Source organism: Protopterus annectens, chromosome 2.part0 (genome assembly GCF_019279795.1).
Source record: "Protopterus annectens isolate FY-2018-M chromosome 2.part0, PAN1.0, whole genome shotgun sequence".
NCBI classification, from domain to species: Eukaryota; Metazoa; Chordata; order Ceratodontiformes; family Protopteridae; genus Protopterus; species Protopterus annectens.
In genome coordinates, this window is record NC_056728.1 from 1,850,709,496 (window position 1) to 1,850,731,302 (window position 21,807).

Sequence of the window (21,807 nt, forward strand, 5' to 3'; positions counted from 1 at the left end):
TCTGTCCTGATTAATAGATCCATTTCCGGGGGAACCACCCCATCAATATGTTAAATTTGCAATTATTTAATTAATTAATTATTTATTGGCATTTGTTAACCGGGTTGGTCCAGCTGGGCCAGGGGCCCGTTTTAAGTGGAGACCTGAGGAGAAAAGCTCCAGTAACAAAACAATTAAGTATTACATAGGTAACAAAAATAGAAAGTAACGTAACCAAGTTTCACTCCAAAACATATTAGTACAAATTTGAATCAAACGTATTTTAGATTACCCTAAGAGAATAGTCTCAAAGAAATAAGTATATGAACTTTTTTTTTTATATATGTAAGTTATATACAAGTGATCAAACAAGTTATATACAAGTGATCAGATATCTTGCCTAGGCTTCCTAGGAAGGTATAGATGCTTTCAGGAGTTCAGACAGAAGAAGCACCATTGGATAAAAGGGAAAATTAGGCAGGTTCTAAGCAAGGACATGATTTGGTATTGAGAAGATAATGTTTGAGTTCCTTTTTAAAGTGTGCAGGGTGTATGATGGAGCTTATGTGTAGAGGAAGGTTGTTCCAAGTGTAGGCTATTGAGCAGTTGTATTGTAGTTTGCCTATGTTCTTCTTTGGATGATCTACATTCAGAAGTTGTTGGTTAGACGTGTGGAGGGTTCTAGAAGGAGTGTAGGTAGATAAAAAAGTAGTGAGAGCTGGACAGGATGAAGGCCTGTATAAAATGAAGTGAATATCCTGAAATTGAGAAAGTAGCAGTAGTTGAGGGAATTTGAGCGATTGTAATGAGTTCAGGGCAAGGCAGTGATGGGAGTTGTAGGGGGGGGTTTGCAATGAATCTTGCAATTTCGTGGTAAGTTTGTTCATGGTAGAAGCTTGTATATTGGTTAGTATTGGGGCTTTGTAGAGAGGTTTGCGCAGGAGGAAGGACTGAGCAAAGGAGAGTCTAGCATTTAGAGTAAGAAATATTTTGTTGCGATAGGGCAAGCCAAGTTTCTGGTGTGTGTTTTTTTATTCCTTGCAGTAATTGTAAGTTAAATTTGAGTTTGTCATCAATAATGACGCCTAACAGTTTTGTGTGTGGTTCAGGTTTTATGATAGTGTTGTTGGAGGATGTTATAGTAAATGCAGTTTCATTGTTGGAAAGTGAGGGAGGAAGAAAGAGCAATTGTATTTACATATCTGCTTGGAGCTTTTCTTCCTAGGTCTCCGCTGAAAACAGGCCTCTGGCTCAATCGGACATTCACGGTAAACAAATATAAAATAAAATAAAATAAAATAATTAAATATTTAAATAAGCCATCCTCTCAAAAAAAGTTCTAGAAGGAGGGGGAGGGTGGCCTAATGGTTAAGGTGTTTGCCTTGCAAGCACAAGATGCAGGGTTTGAGTCTCACAAGGGCTAATTGGCTAGGCTTAAAATGGCTCACAAGGGCAGTTAGCTTAGTACTAACCTATGAACCTATAAGGAGGCAAGAGTCTGAACTAGAAGAATACAAAAAAGGCATTTTAGACTTGAGTGAGTTAAGCATTGATTTGGCAGATTATTGAATAATGTCCTCACTGGGATGTACCTTACTAGACATACTAAACACCTAGAATGACTCCAGAGGTTCCAGACTATGAAGATTATTGGCTTAAAACCCCTAAGCTACCAGAAATGATTAAAACACTGTCAATTTACTCCATTTCTTTTAGACTCCTGAGGGTAAAGCTATGCCTTACCTTCCATACCATTAGGGATCTGAAGGTTCTGCATCTCTTGAATCTCCACAAATCAAATAGTCTCCAAGTAACAGAACCAGGGATCTAAATTTTCCTCAATGGATAAATGGGTGTAGTGGAGATATAGGTTCATTATAAAGTAGTCCCACTTCCTCTGGAATGGACTCCCTATGCAAATTAAACAGTATGATACACTGTCTTCTTTCAAATGATACCTAGATGATGGAATTCACTCCAAGTATGATTTCCTAGCCCTCCTTGATAGAGGAGTTATGGTTTATGGGTGGGTACTGACAATATGCATGCATCAGTTGTCTTGAAGTTTTCTGGTTCCTATGATTATGTTGTATTAAAGTTGCTGCTCTAAGCTTATTTCAAAATGGTTGGACTATTATAGAATAAGTGCTTTCTTTTGTTATATTTTTATGGTCATTAGAGAAAATTTTACAATTATTCTGGGCAAAGTCCTTTGTTGCTCTTTGTGTAGCTACAAGGGCTACCATTCTGCATGTAGGTGAGTGATCTTACCCAAATATCCTTTTGAACGTAGCCTCTTGATTGACCTTAGAAAATCTGACATGAGAGGTTGGGGTTCTGGTCAGCACAAAGGTAAAGTTAGAGCAGGCATAAAAAATATCAAAAAGAGTTGCACAGAAAAGTTGTAAAATATTAACTTGGAATATATCAAGAAGCCCACATCTGATTAAGAGGGGGGAAAATTATGTGGATGGATGGAAGCTGGCACAATGCTTGCCCACAAACAACAAAACTGAAAGTAAAAGAAGCATGTACTATAGGAATAACAGATACATAATGGTGTTCACTGACAATAAATATGCCCCCAACAAGGATGACTGCAATTTTTCTGAGGAAATTCTTAGGCAATGGGATGAGATTACCATGAAGGTTGACAGTGTGGTCCTTGTGGATGACCTTAATTTAGTCATTGAGTGGATAGATGATTTAAATGGAAGGGACATTGTCTAATAGCCTATAAGGTTATAAAACTCTGGTTAATGAATAATGAAAAGGTAGACTACTGGAGGAGGAGGAATGGGTACCCTTTAGGTGTGAAGTTCTGTAGGCATCTTAGGAACTTAAGGAGTCAGATGTATGTGTTTGTCCCTTGGCAGAAGACAGCATGGTAACATTGCTAGAAATAAAGGAAATGATCTTATTCATGCTCCAGGGTTAATTATTTTGGAACTCCCAGTAAAGTTCTCTGAAATAAAAATGTGCAGATCACAAGGTCAGAGGAATCAAGAGAGGTGATCCTTACACAAATATTAATAGATATGTTGACAGGAATGAGGCCTCCAATGACAAACTGAGGGTGAGCTAGTGGTAAGGGAACAAAGCAGCATTAAATGGGGATCTGATGGCAAAGGAGGTGGATAGGAGAAGATAATATTCAAATGTTCAACATGAGAAAGAGATGAGACATAGAGAGCTACAATAAAGTAGTTGAGAAAAGAGTAACCATAATAAGAAGTTAATGAAGGTGAAAAATGAGATAGAAAATCAATATAAACAATCAGGGCACCACACAAGCTGAGGCTGAACAGATGAGAAGAAGGATTACTGATGGGTTAAGAAGGACAGTGACCCTAGATTTCTAGTATGGCTTTTGAAGCATAGGACAGGTCAGCAGTCTTGGATCTAGGAGACTAAGAAGGATTTATTAACATGTATGAAAAGGCTGTTAGAGATGATTTCAGGAATCTTGCCTTAGCCTTTATAAGAAACATTTAAATTAATAATTGCTTGGGTGAGAGTAGATTTGCTACCAAAAAAAGAAAACTTTAACAAGTTACAGAAAAAAATGCAACAGACAATCATCCAAGTGCAAGAGGTAGAGAGTGCAGTCAAAACATTGCATTTTAATAAAGAAGCAAGGTACCAAAGGCTTTCCAGCAAAGTTTTATAAGTGGGGACGGAGAGTTTCATAAAAAAATTGTATGTTTCTTCAATATCATTAATCACACCTCTAGGATCCCATCTGAAGTGAATCAAACAATAATTTCAGTCATTCCTTAGCCAGCTGTGGTTGGAAAACATACTTCCATAACTTAATTGCACCAAATCAGGATGGCTGTCCCTGTGAGGCAAATTTCCATAAATCAGTGGCATCTGGCAGCATTTCTGGAGAGACATAGGCATGAAAGTTGAAAAGAAATATTGGTGGTATTTAACATGAAGAAGTTCTTAGATAAATTATCTCAGGACTATTTTTGAAGGGGATCTTGAAATGAAAAGGTTTGATAATAATTTTCTGTGTTGGGTCCATGTTCTTTATCCCAGTCCTACTTTCTGAGTATCAGTGAATGGAGGTGTGTCAAATACTGAGACAATAACTAGGAGACTAGGTAGGGTTACCTATAGCAGACTAGGTAGGGTTACCTGCTTTCCCATAGTCTTATTATTAGCATTATCACGATAGAGCAGCCAGTGGAGCAAATTTCTCTTTGAGATAAAGAAGAAGAAGAATTATGGCAGAAATGTGTCTGTTATGTTTATGGAAAACTGCGTACTGAAAAGTGAGCAAATGCATTTAATTATATAGCATGTGTTATCTAGTTTCAGAGCCTTTCAGTATCACCAGGGCAAAATTGTTATGAGGATGAAACTGCCCTGTTTAATATGGGAAAGGGAAGAAATAAGTGTAGATGATGCAGGAACCACAAAATACATAAAAGGTCAGATCTCCTGAGTACTTGGGACAGGTGGAAGGGAATACTTTGGAGGATACTTGCATAAGAAACCTACAGTTGTTGCAGAATCTTATTCAAGGAAGAATTTCACAGAAAGGTTGCTGCATTTGACACTCTGTCTGGGTGAATCAGGTTGACTATAACTACAGTTTTAACATGTGCACATTCATCATTTCCCACTGACTTACCATCATTCTATTATCATTCACAGAGAGGAGTTACTCACATGTTGTGTGTTAAATAATAAAGAAAAGAAGTATATAAAAGCCATAAAGCTCAAATACCCCCAAAAGTTTAGGTTTGGTGTTTGCTTTATGTTCTTGTGTACTCTGTGGTTTAGTTCAGCAGGTTAATAGATTCAGTGGAGAATAATATCAGAAATACGGGGAAGTAGTGATTTTTTGGAGTCAATGGCTTCCATCAAGACGGCTTGTTAACTTTGGTACTAGGGAAGCAAAGTGATGGACATATGTAACCTTTCATGGGGACTAGGCCAGTTAAAACTAATATCAGACCATGAAGAGGTAATGTTATTAATCCTTGCTATTATGAACTGGGAACAGTTAAATAAAGCACCTCATTCCTGGTTATTTAACTCATTTTTGGAGGTGCAGGCAGAGCATGGATTACAAAAGAAATATTGGTGTACAAATGAACAGCTGAAAACAACAAGAGCATGTCAATAAAAATGAGGAAGGTTAACAGTAAAGTCTTTGGGATAAGTTGATGGGTATTGAGCCAGGGATACTCTAAAATATAAAGACGTAAGAAAGCAAAGAAAAAGGACTGTTGTGGTTAGAGCAATGCAGGTTAGATGAAGGGCAAAGAAAGAGAAATTAAATCTGAAGGAATTTCAAGAAGTTAAGAGATATGTGAGGAAGTTTAAGGAAGTGGTCTAATGTTTGGTATCAGCAGATGTGGCTGGCCTATAGCTATCACCTCATAACTAAAATTTAATAGTAAGTGCTGGAGGTGTTGCCAGACAGAGTTGAGGATATTGCATGTTTTAGCATTGCCATATGGTGCAGAGGTGTTTGGTAACACCTATATTTAGCGAGGTCTTCCATGAAGCATGGGCATTTTCTTTGTTGGGAATATCTTGGGGCAAGTCAAGCTCTTGGACATGTGTTTTAAATTAGTTAGTGCTATAAAATTACTTACATTGAGGGAATGAAGGTCACTGTAAGCTATCCAATTCATTCCTACCAAATCATATTATCTGATATTTGTGGGCAACTTCTGCTGTCCTTGTCTTGAAGCGAATTCTGGCAGAAGGGAATAAAGTTTTTGAATAATTCCAACAGGTGCAGTCAGTGACTCAGGTTAATGTCACAGATAATAGTAAGCTAAGGTTACAGGTATTACTTAGCAGTATATGCTTTTTATAAGCGTGACCATATTTATTGCATATCTTAAAATAAAATTACCTAAGCTGTGTAAATATGTAAATGGTTGGGTTGCTTAATCTATGCTTTCTATATTGTTGTTTGTATGTTTTGTTTATTTTGGTGTTAATACTCAATAAATCACCCATTAATAAAAACATACATGTCCCATTTCCTAGTTGCCTTTTCTCCTGTCTTTGTTCTATTTCTTTATTTATAAGCATTTTTCTCCTTGTAGTTGACCATTGGCTGCTCTCACTGCCTGTCCTCATCCACTGTGCTCATTGAACAACCGTGCCATGCCAGGATTAACTCCAACCCTGTTTGGGTACATTGGCGGGACTGAGGCTTCCTGAGGCTTGGATCACACTGCTGCTGATGAAGCTTGTCTCTTTCTGGCTTATTCCATTTCCCCATTTGCACTCATGCAGCCTGAGTGAGGCATGAGGTGGACTTGTGGAATATCACCCGTGCATCTGTGTGTGAGTTGACCAAAGCCCATCCCCGATTGTAAACACAAGTCCTGATATGTCCCAGCTTCCACTAGTGATTATCCAAAGAGGTGTACCCTAGTGAGTGAGTGAATGCCTCCCCACCCAGGATGGTCATTCCCACCATCCTCCCAGCCTTGATGTTAAGCACTGAAGATGCTAATAACACTGGGGTCACCTAGGCCATTGTCAGGGATTTATCCTTCAGTGCCATTGGTAAGGCATTTCTAAGCATTTTTCGCAGCTCATTGTACTAAGTTATAGTAAAATGTTGGCTGTGACATAGTGCGGTGTTATTTAATTTTTACTTATACTTCCATTTTTGTGCCTTTATACTCCTATCATTCCTGCTCCACATCTGATTTTTGGGTTACAACTGTTTCCTTTCAGCATTTCTGCCATCCACTGTCAATTTATAATGATATCCTTCTGTTTATCATAACTTCTTACTACAGTGGTTGGCTTTCACAATGCTGTATCAAATGCTTAGGGATACTGCCACTGACCTAAATCCAAATACCTGCTGAATTTCTTTAATTAGTAATAGGCTTCTGGTCTATAGTCTATATCATTTGTTAATTCATCACAAACTATTGAAGTTTAATTTTTCATCTTTATCCACCTCCAACATGAGTATCTACTTCCATCAATAAGTTGCTTTATCCCACAGAATATTATAATACTGTTAAATAAACTTTTCTTCCTTTTGTCATTAACTTAGCATCCCTTGCATTAGTGCAGTGCTGATGCACCTCACATGAACAATCCTACATATCAATTTAATTACTTGTAGATATCCATCTGGTACAAGATTAGTATATGTAATGAAAAATTATTATTGGAATAACCCAAAACAAAGCTTATTGGAGTCACATACTATGGAAAGGCAACTGTCAGTGAATGTCATATAAATTAACTCATCTTATTAAAGAAGGCTTCTCTACTGCAGATTGCCTTTGTTATTTGTAGAAAAAATATGTTTCTTCATTTGGAAACATAGCTTTCTTTTATGTGGCAGTATAAGGCTATGAAGAATGTTTTACACATATTTGGTGCGTGTGTGTGTGTGTGTGTGTGTGTGTGTGTGTGTGTGTGTGTGTGTGTGTGTGTGTGTGTGTGTGTGTATGTGTACATACACATGTATGTGTGTGTGTGTGTGTGTGTGTGTGTGTGTGTGTGTGTGTGTGTGTGTGTGTGTATGTGTGTATGTGTGTGTGTGTGTGTGTGTGTGTGTGTGTGTGTGTGTGTGTGTGTGTGTGTGTGTGTGTGTGTGTGTGTGTGTGTGTGTGTGTGTGTGTGTGTGTGTGTGTGTTTGGGGGGGGAGGTGGGTGGTGCTGATGGGCATATGTGGATATGCATGCAAACAGCTCCAGCAGAAAATACAGCACTGTGCTGGGGACTGATGGACTGGTCTAGGGGAACCAGCACAATATAGCTGTGATGACCATGTACATCCCCATACATATGGGTGCCCTCACCATGGGAAACTGGAGACATAATCTGCAGAATGTACAGAGGATGGAGTGCTCCCCGGGTGGGAACAGTATGTTGTGCTCTGGGTGGTTTCAGCACAAGCTCTCTGTACATGTCTGCATCTGTGGGGTCCAGCAGTGCCCTCAAAACTGGATGGAGTTATGGAGCTGGTGATGCATTAGGAAGAAGGCTGCATCTTATCCCTCATGTGATCGGCATCTCCACCATAAACAGAGGTGGTCTGAAGATGAGAATGGTGGTGGCCATGCTAAATGGTCACACAGGGACATGTGTAGAATACTGACCTCCTATGCCAGTTTTCCTTCATATTATATAAATGGGCCTGATCCTCCCACAGGTTATCACACATATCACCCAACCAGCTCTGCTATAGGTGTATTCATTTCTGACTGTCCCTGCATAATGATCCTGCATTGACACTGAATAGTGGACATTGAGACATTCAGATCAGGAGTTGGACAGAACAAATGATGTTATAGTCCACAAGTGCACCAACCCCTGCCACTCTCCTCATGCTCAGTGGAGCTGTAGCAACCAAAGATGACTCTGTTATAGGAGAAGAGGTCACGCTTTGTCCTGATATCTCAGTCAAATCCTGTTATATTGTGATATTTCCAAGTCCAAGAGCTGGCTTGCACAGGCAGAAGAGCTGTTTCCATGGAAAGGAGAGGGAATATGACCATCACATTACCTGTGTCTGACATCACAGCCATTATCCTTGTCTATGCTGTGATTCATCTGCTCTCATTATCAGTTTCAGATTGCTCCCTGACATCAGGCATGCCTATATGCATGACAATGCAGCATCTGTAAAAACACATAAGGATACTCAAGTACATGAACGCACCCTTCACCAACACATGCAGCCCAGTACACATAAACCTCAATAACAGACTGCAATGGAAAACCTAAAGTGAATATACACGGAGCAGACTGGTGCTGTAGCTGTGCTGCTGATGTGCCTATAACAACAAAGAAGCCATTCTTATTAACTGCATGGTCCTGAATCAGGCAGCTAATAAAGATTGTCCCACATGTTATCACATATCCACTTAGGTGGAATTGTTAACTAATATTTAAGGTGATCTATGCAGTCCTCAAAGGTCCAGTGCCTCATTGCTGGTCTATGTACTGTCTGAACACTCATAAAATGACCGGAACGCCACTTGGTAATGGTGACTGTCACAGGACCCCAACCACGTCCCTTTGCTCTTCTGCCAGGTGGGTTGCCTTGCTGCATGCATGCTCAGACATATTGGAAACCCTTCTCTGAACCAGCTTGTAAGTCCTATTTTGGTCACTTACTACATTTGGTTGCTCTAAATTGTCCTGCTAGAAAATTTCACAAAAGACCTGGTCCTTTCTAAAATGCAGGAGCATCTGTTGACCATGATCACACAAGGCATGCAGGAGGATGTCATTCTCTGCCTCAGAGAGCATCATCTTTCACTTTCTTTTTATATCAGGCATGTGTACCTGCAATCATACAGATATACTTGAAAGTTGTTGGCATATTATAGCAATAGTCCATAGCTGGGTGTGGGTAATGCTGGATTTAACCACATGCAGCCAAGGGTTATTGTTATTATACAATGACATTATTTAAGAAAAAAAATTAGCTACTTTTATTAAATAACATCTTTGTATAATGGCTCAGTGGTGTACTTCCCCTTTCTTCATTATCCTGCTGCTTTCTTGATATACTACGCTTGCGTATGGGACTTACATTCCCATGCTTACACAGTACATCAATACTTTGAAAGGAAGCAACAAAGAAAGAAAGATCTCTGTTACTTTTTTTTTTAAATAAAGTTTGAAATCTGGACAGTTCAGAGGCACAAGACAGACAGGGCAGAAATACAAGGAAAATCAGGTATGCTTCTAGTTTTGCATAATGTACCTGATTTTCATTGTATTTCCACCCTGTTCTGTCATACCTCTAAACTGTTCAGGTTTCAGCCTTTGTACTTAACAACCTCTTAGCTCTTGACAACGGTAAAGGGGCAACCATACTTTTTTCTATTGGTATATGGTCAATTTTACAGTGGGCATGCTGGTTGGGATGACCAATCAGTGTGCATGTATTTGAATATTAATGACCAGTCATTGTGTAATATACATGTTATACCCATACCTCAACAACACAAAAAATGCCCATGGTGTTTACTTGGCTTGTGTTATCTGTCAGCCAAAATGTGGCACAAGCAGTCCACACAGTTGCCATCCCTGCCACAGCAGTCAAAATTAAATGGCTCTAGTTGTTGTTCTGACACACTGCAGGAGGTCCTATTACCTTGTAAAGGAAACCATGCAGAACCACAGGGGCACTTGGAACACTTCATGTATTCTGTGTATCTGTGGGGCCACAGCAGAACACAAACTACCTACACCTAAAGTGTGGAGGGGTACAATTGCTTTTCAGTGCATGTATGTTTCTTGAATTGTGAAAGTGCTATGGGCCCAGCAGAGCAACTGCCTGACATTGTATGACAACCACATGACACTGACATACAGAAAAGATGTCAAGTGCAGTATGCCCATCACCACAGTGTACACAACTGGTATTTGAACCTTGACATTACTGTGTGTGTCTAGCCAAACAGTAAGCTGAGACCTATGTCAGGATATCCCTCAGGATCTCAGTGATGTGCGTCTAGCCTTACCAATGTAAGGCATCCTACAAAGGTACATGTGGAGGCTCCTCCCAATCCTAATCCAGACATACAACATCATGGTACAGATGTAACAAGAGGCAACCCATATATTTTAGAAGCCTTATTTATCATCTTCTTCTTCTATAGTACTCCCTGAAGCAAAAAAATAGATTTGTGGTTTGAGGCAAAATGTCTGTGGAGCAAAACCAAGTTAGAAAACTTAGTCAATAGTGGTATAGGCCCCCCTCCCTCCTACCTATAAAGACATTAACATTCTTTTTCACAGTTACAGTCCATCAAACAAATGACAAGATTCACTGCAGTGATGGCTCCTGCAGCAGGTTACAAGTCACCTTTCTTACAGCTGAGTGACTGTTCCCTCCGCAGACAAACTTGTACTAGTCAAAAGCCTCTCAAAGGGTAATGTCCACTAGACACCTGTAACCATCACTTTCAGGGCAGTACAGAATTTGTCAGTTACATAGAATCAAGTAGAGCACTTCACATGAAATGAAGAGTAATAGTGATTAGAACAAATGCAGTCCTTGGCCTAAAAATAAGAGCCTGTGTATCCCATCCCACATGCTACAGCACACATCATGCCTGCCTATGTGGCAATTAAACCTGTACGTAACATTACCTGCACTTACCATACCATATCAAAAGCCATCCCCCTGTTTCTACAGAATTCTCCTGTTGTCAGTTATACCTGCTAACTCAGCATCCTACCCCAACAGTGTTTTGGGTAGTTTGACAAACAACATATAGGTTCACATGCTCATAGGTAAGTACTAGGCAATCAATCTTACAAGCCCAGGTAAAAATCCTATTCAAAAGTTACTTCTGGCATCGAGGGCAAGACAAGATAGACCGGAGGAGAGTGTGAGTCTGCCCATCCTATTATCTAGGTTGGCATTGAAGGTGGTAAGGGTGCTACTCTGGTGAACATGTAGTGGATGCTTGTTCCGGAACTGAGGAATACATTTGGGTATGAATCCATCACACCAATGTGTCTTATTAATCTGCTGATGATAGTTCTTTTAACTGAGCATGTTCTGTTTGCCAAAATGAGCTATGCTATATTTTTTACATGTAATCTGAGACCATTGACCTTGCACCAATTGTTAATGTGGTCTAACCCACATTGGAGTAATTGTGAGTCAGTTGAACATCAAATAACAACACCCATTTTATAGTCATCCACAAAGTTAATTAACTACTGACCAGGAGCATACCTCTCAACCTCTTATCATAAAAAAATCTGGACAAAGCCAAAAATAATGGGGAGACAAATTCCTAAAAATAGGGACAACATTTAAATATTGCTGTTATAAAATTAGGAAGTTGCTAGAGTAAAAGGTCCTTTGTTACCATGTATTGTCTGAAGGATATAAAGTCTGAAACTCGAATGCATGTCATTATTTAGTGAATTTAGTCCTCAGTGATTTACCACAAAAATCCAGAAAACCACAAATTTCATGAGGAATAGAACAAAAGTATGGGGCAAAAATCTGGACATTCTGTGAAAATCTGGACAGTTGAAAGGTATGTGTAACAGGACTGCTTGCATGAATGCCTGAGAAATAAATGCCAACTAGGAAAGAAGTCAAAAATGGGCCCAGTGGTGCACCACTGGTATTTTCTTTGGCTTCAGAAGTGGCACCTGCCACTCTAACCACATGAGTTCTGTCAGACAACTGGTTAGCTATCCATCACACAATATAAAGATTTATATTCAGATTTACAAGTATATCAGTGACACCTGCATGGGGAATAGTGTCAAAGACCTTGACCAAGTCTAGATAGCTGTATGCACTGCTTATCCTCTATCCACTGCTTTGTTTACTTATTCAAAGAAATGAATGAGGTTAAAAAGAAAGTACTTTCCTTTGACAAAGCAAAATTGATAAGAGTCCATGGATAAGAGATTGTCATTGTCCATATTAATGAGGTATGATATAATGTGCTCCATAGCTTGACATATGAGGGTAGCGAGAGAATAATGGGTCTATAGTTACCAGGATCTATAGTTGGTTCTCTCTTGTGTAACAGCATTACAATTGCTGTTTTTCAGAGTTCAGGAATCTAACCAGTGGAGAGACTTAGCTTAAGGAGGTTAAGTAGGTGTTAAATTATGGTCTGATTTAACAAGACATGATGATATATAAAGATATGTGCAAGGCATGGCCATATATGTGAGGACTAGATCAAGGATACTGGGGCCTCTAGTAGGATGGTTATCTATTTATTAAACAGCAGAGCATAGCGAGCATTTGCAGTGCACATCAGCCAGCTTATTGAATGTTAATTGAAGTCTCCTTGTGGAAAGGTTTTGGGGTTAATGGGAATTTCAGCTCATGTGTTAAGATAACTATCATGCTCAGAAAGGGATATAGAGGGTGTTATACAGCTAGTCATGAAGTGGTAATTTGCCTTGTTTATGGTGCTTTGGAGTACTAGGAGTTCAAATATGGTGTCCCAATGAATCTCTCATGAGGTGATGATATCCTTGACAAATGCTGCTACTCCCCCACAATGACCAGTAGGTCTAAAGACGTAATAGGCATTATATCCAGAAACATAGGGAGTGCTTTCTTTGCTCTGAAACCATGTTTCTGTAACCACACATATATGGGCGTGTTCAAGTTGCAGTAGAGCATCACGTGTGAGTACTTTTTGTTTAGACTCTTGGCATTGAGTAGAGCCACATTAATGTGCTGCAAATTAGAATTTATTAGGTTGGAATGTTCAGAAGATTGAGTCTGCCTAAAAAGTCACTATGGAGGCAGTAAAGACTTTATCTAGAATGCAAAAACCTTGGCATGATAGGTGTAGACCATCCCTGGCAAATAGGAAGTCTTATTAGCCATCTCATCCTAACCTGACACATACTGGATCCCCAAGGAATGGCAGCAGCTACATAGCCAATTATTAAACCCAATTATCCTGTCTTTAAATCCAGGCATCTTTGTGGGTGATGGTAGAAAACACTCAAGACCAGTGTCTTTCTCACCTCAGACACATACATAGCAAGCTCTGTCATATCCTTCTGCATGTCCTTCTTGGTAGAATGTCTATAGTCATTAACCCCTACATAGACTACTATCAGTTGTTATGATATTTTTCAAGATGGATGGATCTAAGAGCTTTTGTTATTTCCTGGCTCCAGAAAGACAGACAGACAGATAACTGTCACCATATTCATATCCAACTTGATGAGGGTGGTGTCCATGTGTCTTAAAGTAGAGTCACCTATTACTAACATGACTGAGCTCTATGATTATGTGTCTCAGGGAGGTATGTCCCTAGCCTTAAGGAGCATTTTACCTTTACAAAAAAAATGATTCACTTCAACAATTGGCTTAGTTTCTAGTGTCATTCAAAGGGGATCCAATATCTGTCAGCCTGGGATGACATGATGGGTATTTAATAAACTCCATGTAGGAATAGTGGAAAGCCTACACAGAGTGTACTGTGACCATGTCTGTGGCTCTCCCTTGGCAGCGCACCTTGCACATTAATTATGGCGCTGAACTGAGAGAGACCCATGTAACACGGTTACAGAATCAGTGTAGGGAATGTGTTGCAGCGTCTGGAGAAGAGTAACACACCCCTTCACTATTAAAATGCAGGATGGCACTGAAATATAAAAGCAAAATATTTTATTACCTTTTATTTTTTTTGTGTGTTTGTGAGGCAGGGCATGGTGCTTAGCAAGGGACACATGTCAGACATCTAAAAAGAGAAACTGGATACTTTTAATTTTAACTTAAAATTCAAGTTTAAGCATAGCTGAGCATGTTTGAATGGCGTGGTGCTCAGTAGTGCTTAAACGTGGATGAGAGCTATATATAAATGTATAGCCAGAGTTATCATATCCACGCCGCTGAATAGTTAGAGTCATAGCCCTATGTACAGTAGGTGCACGGTTCGAATGCACAGGTAGGCCATTCAGTTTTTACATCTGATAGCAACGTTTTATAAATTAATTTTTTTATTTTATTGAGGTATGTATTGATATATGTTAACCATGTTAGTCCAGTTGGGCCAGAAGCCCATTGTCAGTGGAGACCTGAGGAGAAAAAATACTGTTACACATGTCTAGAATACCTACAATGCATACGCCAAGATAAGGAAATTAAAATACATAAGTTCAGGAAATATAGAAGTGCAATAAAAAATAAAGTAGTAGTAGTAATGAACATATAATTTAATATTATTTTGTTTTTTTTTTCTTTTTTTTTTAAATGTGGTTTGCCCTTAGCTATGCTCTGCTAAGCAGGGCTAAGTCAAGCCAAGCAGTGCTTAAACAGGATCTGTTTTAGCAGTACTTAGCAACATGCAACTCCACTTAGCTGGTATGGGCACTGCTAAGCAAACTCTGTTTAAGCAGTCCTCAACTCAGCTAAGCTGGTTTGCGCACCACTAAGCCTTGCTAACATTGCCAGTTTAAGCACTGCTTGCTGAGCTCAGTGGGTTTGTATGGTGCTAAGCGAAGCTCTGTATTTTTAAAAATGGCCCAATGGTGGCAAAGGGTGGGAAAACAGCCTTATTTAAGTACAACAAGAAAGAATACAGCCAATATCTGTTGGAGTCTGATCTTTGCAGAGAGTATGGCAGGAGTTTGGAGAGGGTGCATGCTTCTGGGGGCAGCGATGGGGCATTATGGAGTCCAGGATGATAGTTGGACTCCTTGTGAAAGAACATGACATCCGGCTGCTGCAGGGCTAGAACCAGGAGTTGGAATACAAATCAGAGGCTGGGGACCGGCTGGCACATGACCTCACCAATGCAACTGGTATCCTTCGCACAGGTGAGCAGGTGCATTACCATTATGAAAAACTAAAGCATAGGAAGGGGGATCTCTTGGCCACATGGATCCAAGATGCTCGGGTTGACAATGCCCCACAAGTTTGTAAGTATTGTTCTCATTGTTTTACCAAATTCTAGTATGAATATGTGATAGACAGGTACGCATAATGGTGTTTTTCTCTCCCCACAGCTGCAGAGAGAGAGCTCACAACCTGGAGGCCCATGAAGGGTGCCTGGCTAGGTTACACCATAAGTGTGGTGAGTACAGCTATATCTTGCAATCTATAGTAATATAAATAAAAAGGAGTACAGTAGTAACTGCCAGTAGGTATATTTTTTGAGTGTACTGCAATGAATGTGGTCATAAACCTGGACTAATATAACTGAGCAATTCCAGGTACAGTTCAATATAGATGAAAGCATGAAACCTGCTAATGTTAAGGAAAGAAAGTTACAACTTCATTAATAATGTTACAGAAATAAAACTTTATACTGTATTAAAAATGTTAAGGTAATAAAGTACAGCTACATTTATAATGTTAAGGACATAAATTCAGCTGCATTCATAATTGTAAGGAAATAAAGTTCAACTGCCTTCATAATTTTCAGGAAATAAATTTCAACTGCAGTCACAATTGTTAAGAAATAAAGTTACTGCTGCATAAATTGTGGAATGACAGCTGTTTTGCAACACCTGCATTATCTAAAGTGTTCATCAATAAAGACTTTTAGATGTATACCAAGCAATGTTTCATGTCACCCCTAATAAAGCTGCGTTTTGGAAAACGTGTGTAGTTTGGGTTGTTGGTAAAGAACTCAAGTATTACAAGTGCTGTGAAGTAACACAGTATGATACCATGAAGTGACTGAAGGTTAGCTGATAAAGAACTGTTGTGCTAAAGTGGAAATGTGGAGCTGTACTACAAGATATAATGCATTATATTTGTTCTACAGTACAATATGACCCTAGAATAGTAATGGCTAAGATATAATAGTGTGTTTATCTCAGGATTGTCTTGTGTTACCCCTTACATTTCAGCTATATGCATTCCTGAACTTAGTTACACTGTTGCAGGCATGTATGAAACTGTAATAGCTGTAGACTGCAAATATATCATCTGCAACTGTATATGAGTCAGGTAGCCAGCCCAGCAGTCCTATATGGTCTGTACACATCACACATATTCCCATCCACTAGGGGTTAAATGTGTACACCTACATTCCAAGTACTAATACACAGTTCATCTGCTATCTCTGTCATGAATCTCATGCATGTCTATTCAAGTGTCACAGCAGTCTTGTATGACACTCTACCTCTATTACCACGTCACGGTGTGTTACCAGGTGAGTTCTAGACATATATTACTCAATCAATATTCAGCATTGACTCAGTAGCTCAGTGTGATAAACACTAGGTTTGATATACATTTCATCACACACAGACCAGGGTTTGAATCCAGGTACAAGTACTTGTATCTTTTGGCTTTTCCTGGTTAGGGGTCGCCACAGCGGAACTCTGGTCCACTAATGATTGGTAGTGGATTTTTACGTACCGGGTTACCAGCCCTGATGCACAACCTTCAACGAAGGCACGCCCCATTCACGTATGCCTCCACACAGAAGACGCTCTAGCTGAGAATCGAACGGGACAACGTCTTGCTATGAGGCGACAACGCTACCGCAGCACCACAATCCAGGTACAAGTACTACCAAATATTAATAGAAACTGTTATGAATTGTTAACAGGTGTTCTTCCCACAGGAATTACAGGTAAAGAAATGGCTGTAATAACTGTTCAAATGGGTTACTAATTTGTGTGTCCTGATGTACCAGAGTGTTAACAGCAGTGCTCAGCAAGGTAATGCAACTGCAGTAAATCAAAAGTTAAGAAGTACAATACTAATACCAGTTATTAAAAAAATAAAAATTTTAATCTTTGTACGGCTGTATGCTTGGTGTGTCTGTGAATGTCTGCTGATAGTCTAACCCCATGCCTGCCAAGGGCAGCATGATAAGAAGAAACTCTCTGAACTGTGCACAATACATGTCTCTCAGGTGTCACACTGTCATGGACTGTGATCCCTCTTGCCAAATCCCTGGGACACAGATTTAACAGCTACTTGATTTATCTCAATAGCACAGTCACACTACATCAGTCCACATTACACCTTGGTAGTCACATATGTTCCCCTGACTCATAATAGTCCCCTGTAGTTGTGTAGGGTTACCACCTGCTCGCCTTTGTGAGGGACAGTCTTCATTGGAAAGTTGTGTCCTGCAAGAAAAATAAAGAAACAGCAATTGTCCTGAGATTTTTGGACACAAATATTTCATAACTTTTCTTTATTAGTTGCATAAAATAGTTATTTTGTATCTGAAACACCTAACTGTTATATGAAATAGCATAAGTAACTGAAATACTACAAGAATAAGCTTTTATTTTGACAAAAAAGTAAAGTTCTGTCCTCTGCACTAGCCATATGTTTTGTCCTGCAAAATCTCATCTATTTACAGAAAGTGCCCCATTTTGGGTATTTGGAAAGGTGGCAACCCTATAGTTGTGTACCTTTAGGTGTTGCAGCTTGGCCCATACTGTGCTATCCAGATTGCTTGAGAGGTATGCAGGTGCTACAGAAGCTATAGGACACATGTATACATAAATTAAGGGCAGACTTGTAGAGTATATAAGAGATCTGTTGCAAAAAATATAGCTTATACTGGTAGTTATGTCATGTATGTCTCTTCCCCCCCCACCCCTTATCTGCATCATAATTTCTTATTCCTATACATCGGGTATGGTATACTTTTAATATATGTTGTTCTCAAAATGTTATGTTGGGCCTTGTGTTTTATTATTGTTATGTATTACAATGGTTGTATACTAACATACCTTGTTGAATTACCTATGTTGTTGGGCTTATGCCGTAACTGTTACTGGCATGCTGTTACACTACTGACTGTTACCCCAATTATTGTTGTATTCTCTATGCTATGCAATGTTATGTTACTGTGTTATGTGATTTGTTCTGGCATGCTGTTACAATTAACCACATGTTCCCTTCATTATTAACCTATACACTGTAAAACACCTCAACACCATAGTTTGACTGGGTAGGCCAGTTCCCGGCAATCTGTCTACCCCACCTCAGCTGGCTGTGGCACTGGGTCCCAGCAAGTCTGTGACCCAACCTGGAGCTGACCCCTCTGCTGGTCCTGCACCACCTACAGGTGGAACTGCTTCAGGGGATGGGGCCTGTCCTGGGAGCAGGCGTGGAGAGGGGTGGTCACCCAATGACAACTACCAGGTATGGTTTGCAGGATTGTTCAGCAAGGGTTTGACAATCGACTGTGCCGGATTGATGGTAGACTGGCCAACCTGGAGGGTCAGACTGGTCCCAGTGCCCAGCTGTCAGCACAGCCATGGTCAGAGCTGTGAAGGAGCAGTGGTGACTGCCCATCGGTGGGGAGCTCAGTCCCACTGCTGCTATCTGACGGCAGTTGGTTCCACAACACCCTCCTCATCCAAGGTGTTTATCCCCCTCATGTGCCATACACCACCCCTGTCTGCTGTTTTGTCTGTCTTGTTTGTTTGCAAATGCTACCTCTCCTACCCAACTTACCTCCCCACATGTACCTATATCATTTTCCCAACATTCTACTCTCTCCTTAAAAAAAAAGAAAGGGACATTTGTCCCACAAAAAAAATTGCCCCATACATAGCTCTCCATTTTACCCATATCTACACTGCCCACAATCAATCATTACAGCAACTAATCAACATGTTATGTCAACCACACCCCTGTCTCTGGGATGTGAGAATCCAAATTCCAAATTGTCTACAACCTTCACATCTATTGCCGTACAAGAAATGGAGAGCTATTGTCCTTTCCTACACCCATCCTGCACATCCCTACATGCCTTTCATGTTGATTTTCCCCCTGCTTGCCCCCATTTCACCACTTTCCTATCCCCCATTTTTCTTTTCATTTGTTTTTAAATTAGTGCAGGTTTAAGTGGAGCTAAGTGGTGTGTCACGTCTCACTGCATAGTGCAAAACTGCTTAAACTCACTTAACACTGCTTTAACAACCTTCTGTCTTTCTGACACTGTTCTGCACATCAGCAAAATTATCACCCCTGCCAACTAGAGAATACTGCATTAGCCCACTAGACCACTCAGCTTTGAAGAATAACAGGTGTTTCCATAAATTTATCCTATCAGTGATGCACATCAGAAAAAACTTTAACCCTGCCAAGTCTCAAACTCAGGACTCTGTTAAGGGCAGCATAGTGCATTAGCCCACTAGGCCATTCAGTTCTGAGGAGTAGCAGGTGTCTTCATAAACATAACCTGATTGCCAGTAATGCACATCAGCAAAAATATCACCCAGCCAAATCTCAAACCCAGGACCGTGTCAATTACAACACAGTGCATTAGCCCACTAGCCCACTCAGCACTGCAGTAGTGCAGGTGTTTCCATACACAAATCCTTATTTCCTGTGACACACTGCTTGCACATATACTGGGACAAATGTCAGTGTACTTGGGACTGTGATGCAAACACCAAGCCAGTACACAGCCAAATAAATGTTGATGGATGCATGTGAGGCCAGGATATCAGGTAGAGCTGAGAACTGCATGACTGTTGCAGAATGTCCGCAATTCTGCCACCTATGCTTGGCATGGTTGTCACACAACTTATGCTGTGTGCTGAAGTGTTGTGAAGTCAGTACACACTGGGATTAGAAAATCATGACAAACAGTTCAGTGTCACACGTCATACCCATCCGATCACACATATTCATGCCGATCCTGTGTAATAGACTGTATGTATGCACACATGTCTTGCAAATACACTTGCTATAGTATCAACTCAGTAGCTCAATAGGTTACAGTCCTAGCATGCATAACATTTTTCCACCCACAGTCCTGGCTTCCATTCCAGTGCATTGCATGTCAAGTACATGGTTGTCAAAACAATTAAATGACTGAGCCGTGAAATTTTCAGCACAACTGGTTGCTACTACTGCTGTCACTGCCACCCATATTAGCACGTCAAAGGCCTGTAGGTTGGGAACACTTCACAAATATGTATAGTTGTCCTAAATGTTTCCTACCACTGTCTGGATGGCACTATTACATAACATATGTACCAGAGGCACATGCCTCACCTGGACTGTTATGGGTACCCTAACCCTGGCTATACTGTGACAACCAAGCTGACACTGCTTCCTCACTCACATATACAGCTTGCTGTCCCCAGTGTGTTCACAATCCCCAGTATGACTCCTGAGCAAAATGCAACAGCTGCAGCCTGCAACATATGCATCAGTATGTTCAGCTACCTGCTACAGACTTACCATACCTCCCAAACACCTACACCAGGGAATTCACACAACACCCATACATAAAGGGTTGGGGGGGGTGGTCAAGTGACAGGGACATGTGTCAAAGTCTTCCCCTACAAACATACTTCATGGTGACTTCAACAGTTTACTTTGCCTAAAAACATACACAGCTGATAGACCAGCGGCTACTGCAGCAGCATGTATATTCTGATGCAGACGACATATGACACTCACATCTGTCTGTCTCCTTACTGACATCAACCCACATTGTTAAACAGTAAACTGCCACATAACAGAAAATCTGTTCACAAACATAGATTCATAGGTTCATAGGTTCATAGGTTGGTACTAGGCTATCAGCCCTAGGGCCTATACAAGCCTAGCCATAACAATTCCCTGGATATTTCTTCCCACAATATTTACTTTGCTGGACCCCTGTCTAACAGAGCAACTGACATGATCCCCGGGGTGAATTTCCTATCTTCCATCCAATCATCAAGGTTCCTTTTGAAGAGAGTCAATGAGATGCTCTGCTTGACATGTATGGGCAGTCTATTCCAGAATATGGGTAGTCTCTGGGTCAGGAACCTATCCCTCCAGCATGTTTTGTTCATTGTGATGACAAGGTTTGGATCCCTGGAGCATGTGGCTCTGAGGGATTGGGATTTCTTTAAGTGGAGCATGTCCAACAGCTCAGGATTTGACATGGCCTTGTATGTTAAGCAAAGATCACCTCTGAGTAGATGATATGCCAAAGAGTATAGCCGGAGTTTTTTTAGATGGTCAGCATATGGCATCTTCTTTAGGCCTGTGATTCTTTTAGTGAGGTATTTCTGTGGCCTTTCCAGCTATTGCAGATGTCTTGAGAGGTACATACCAAACAGGGCATTATACTTTATAATGGTTCTAATGAGGGATGAGTACAGTGGGCCAATGACCTCCTTTTTTCTGGATGAAAAGCCCTTAATGATGAGGTATGCCACATAGAAGGATTTCCTGACTGTTGCAGCGATGTGGTTATCGAAATTGAGACCACTGTCCACCTGTGTCCCTAAGTCTCTCATCACACTTTCAATGTTTAGTGCCCTGCCACCTATGTGGTAATTCATAGGTACATGTTTTTTTCCAAAGGGGATAACTATACATTTCTTGGCATTAAGCTTCAGCCCATGGCACTGGCACTAGGCATC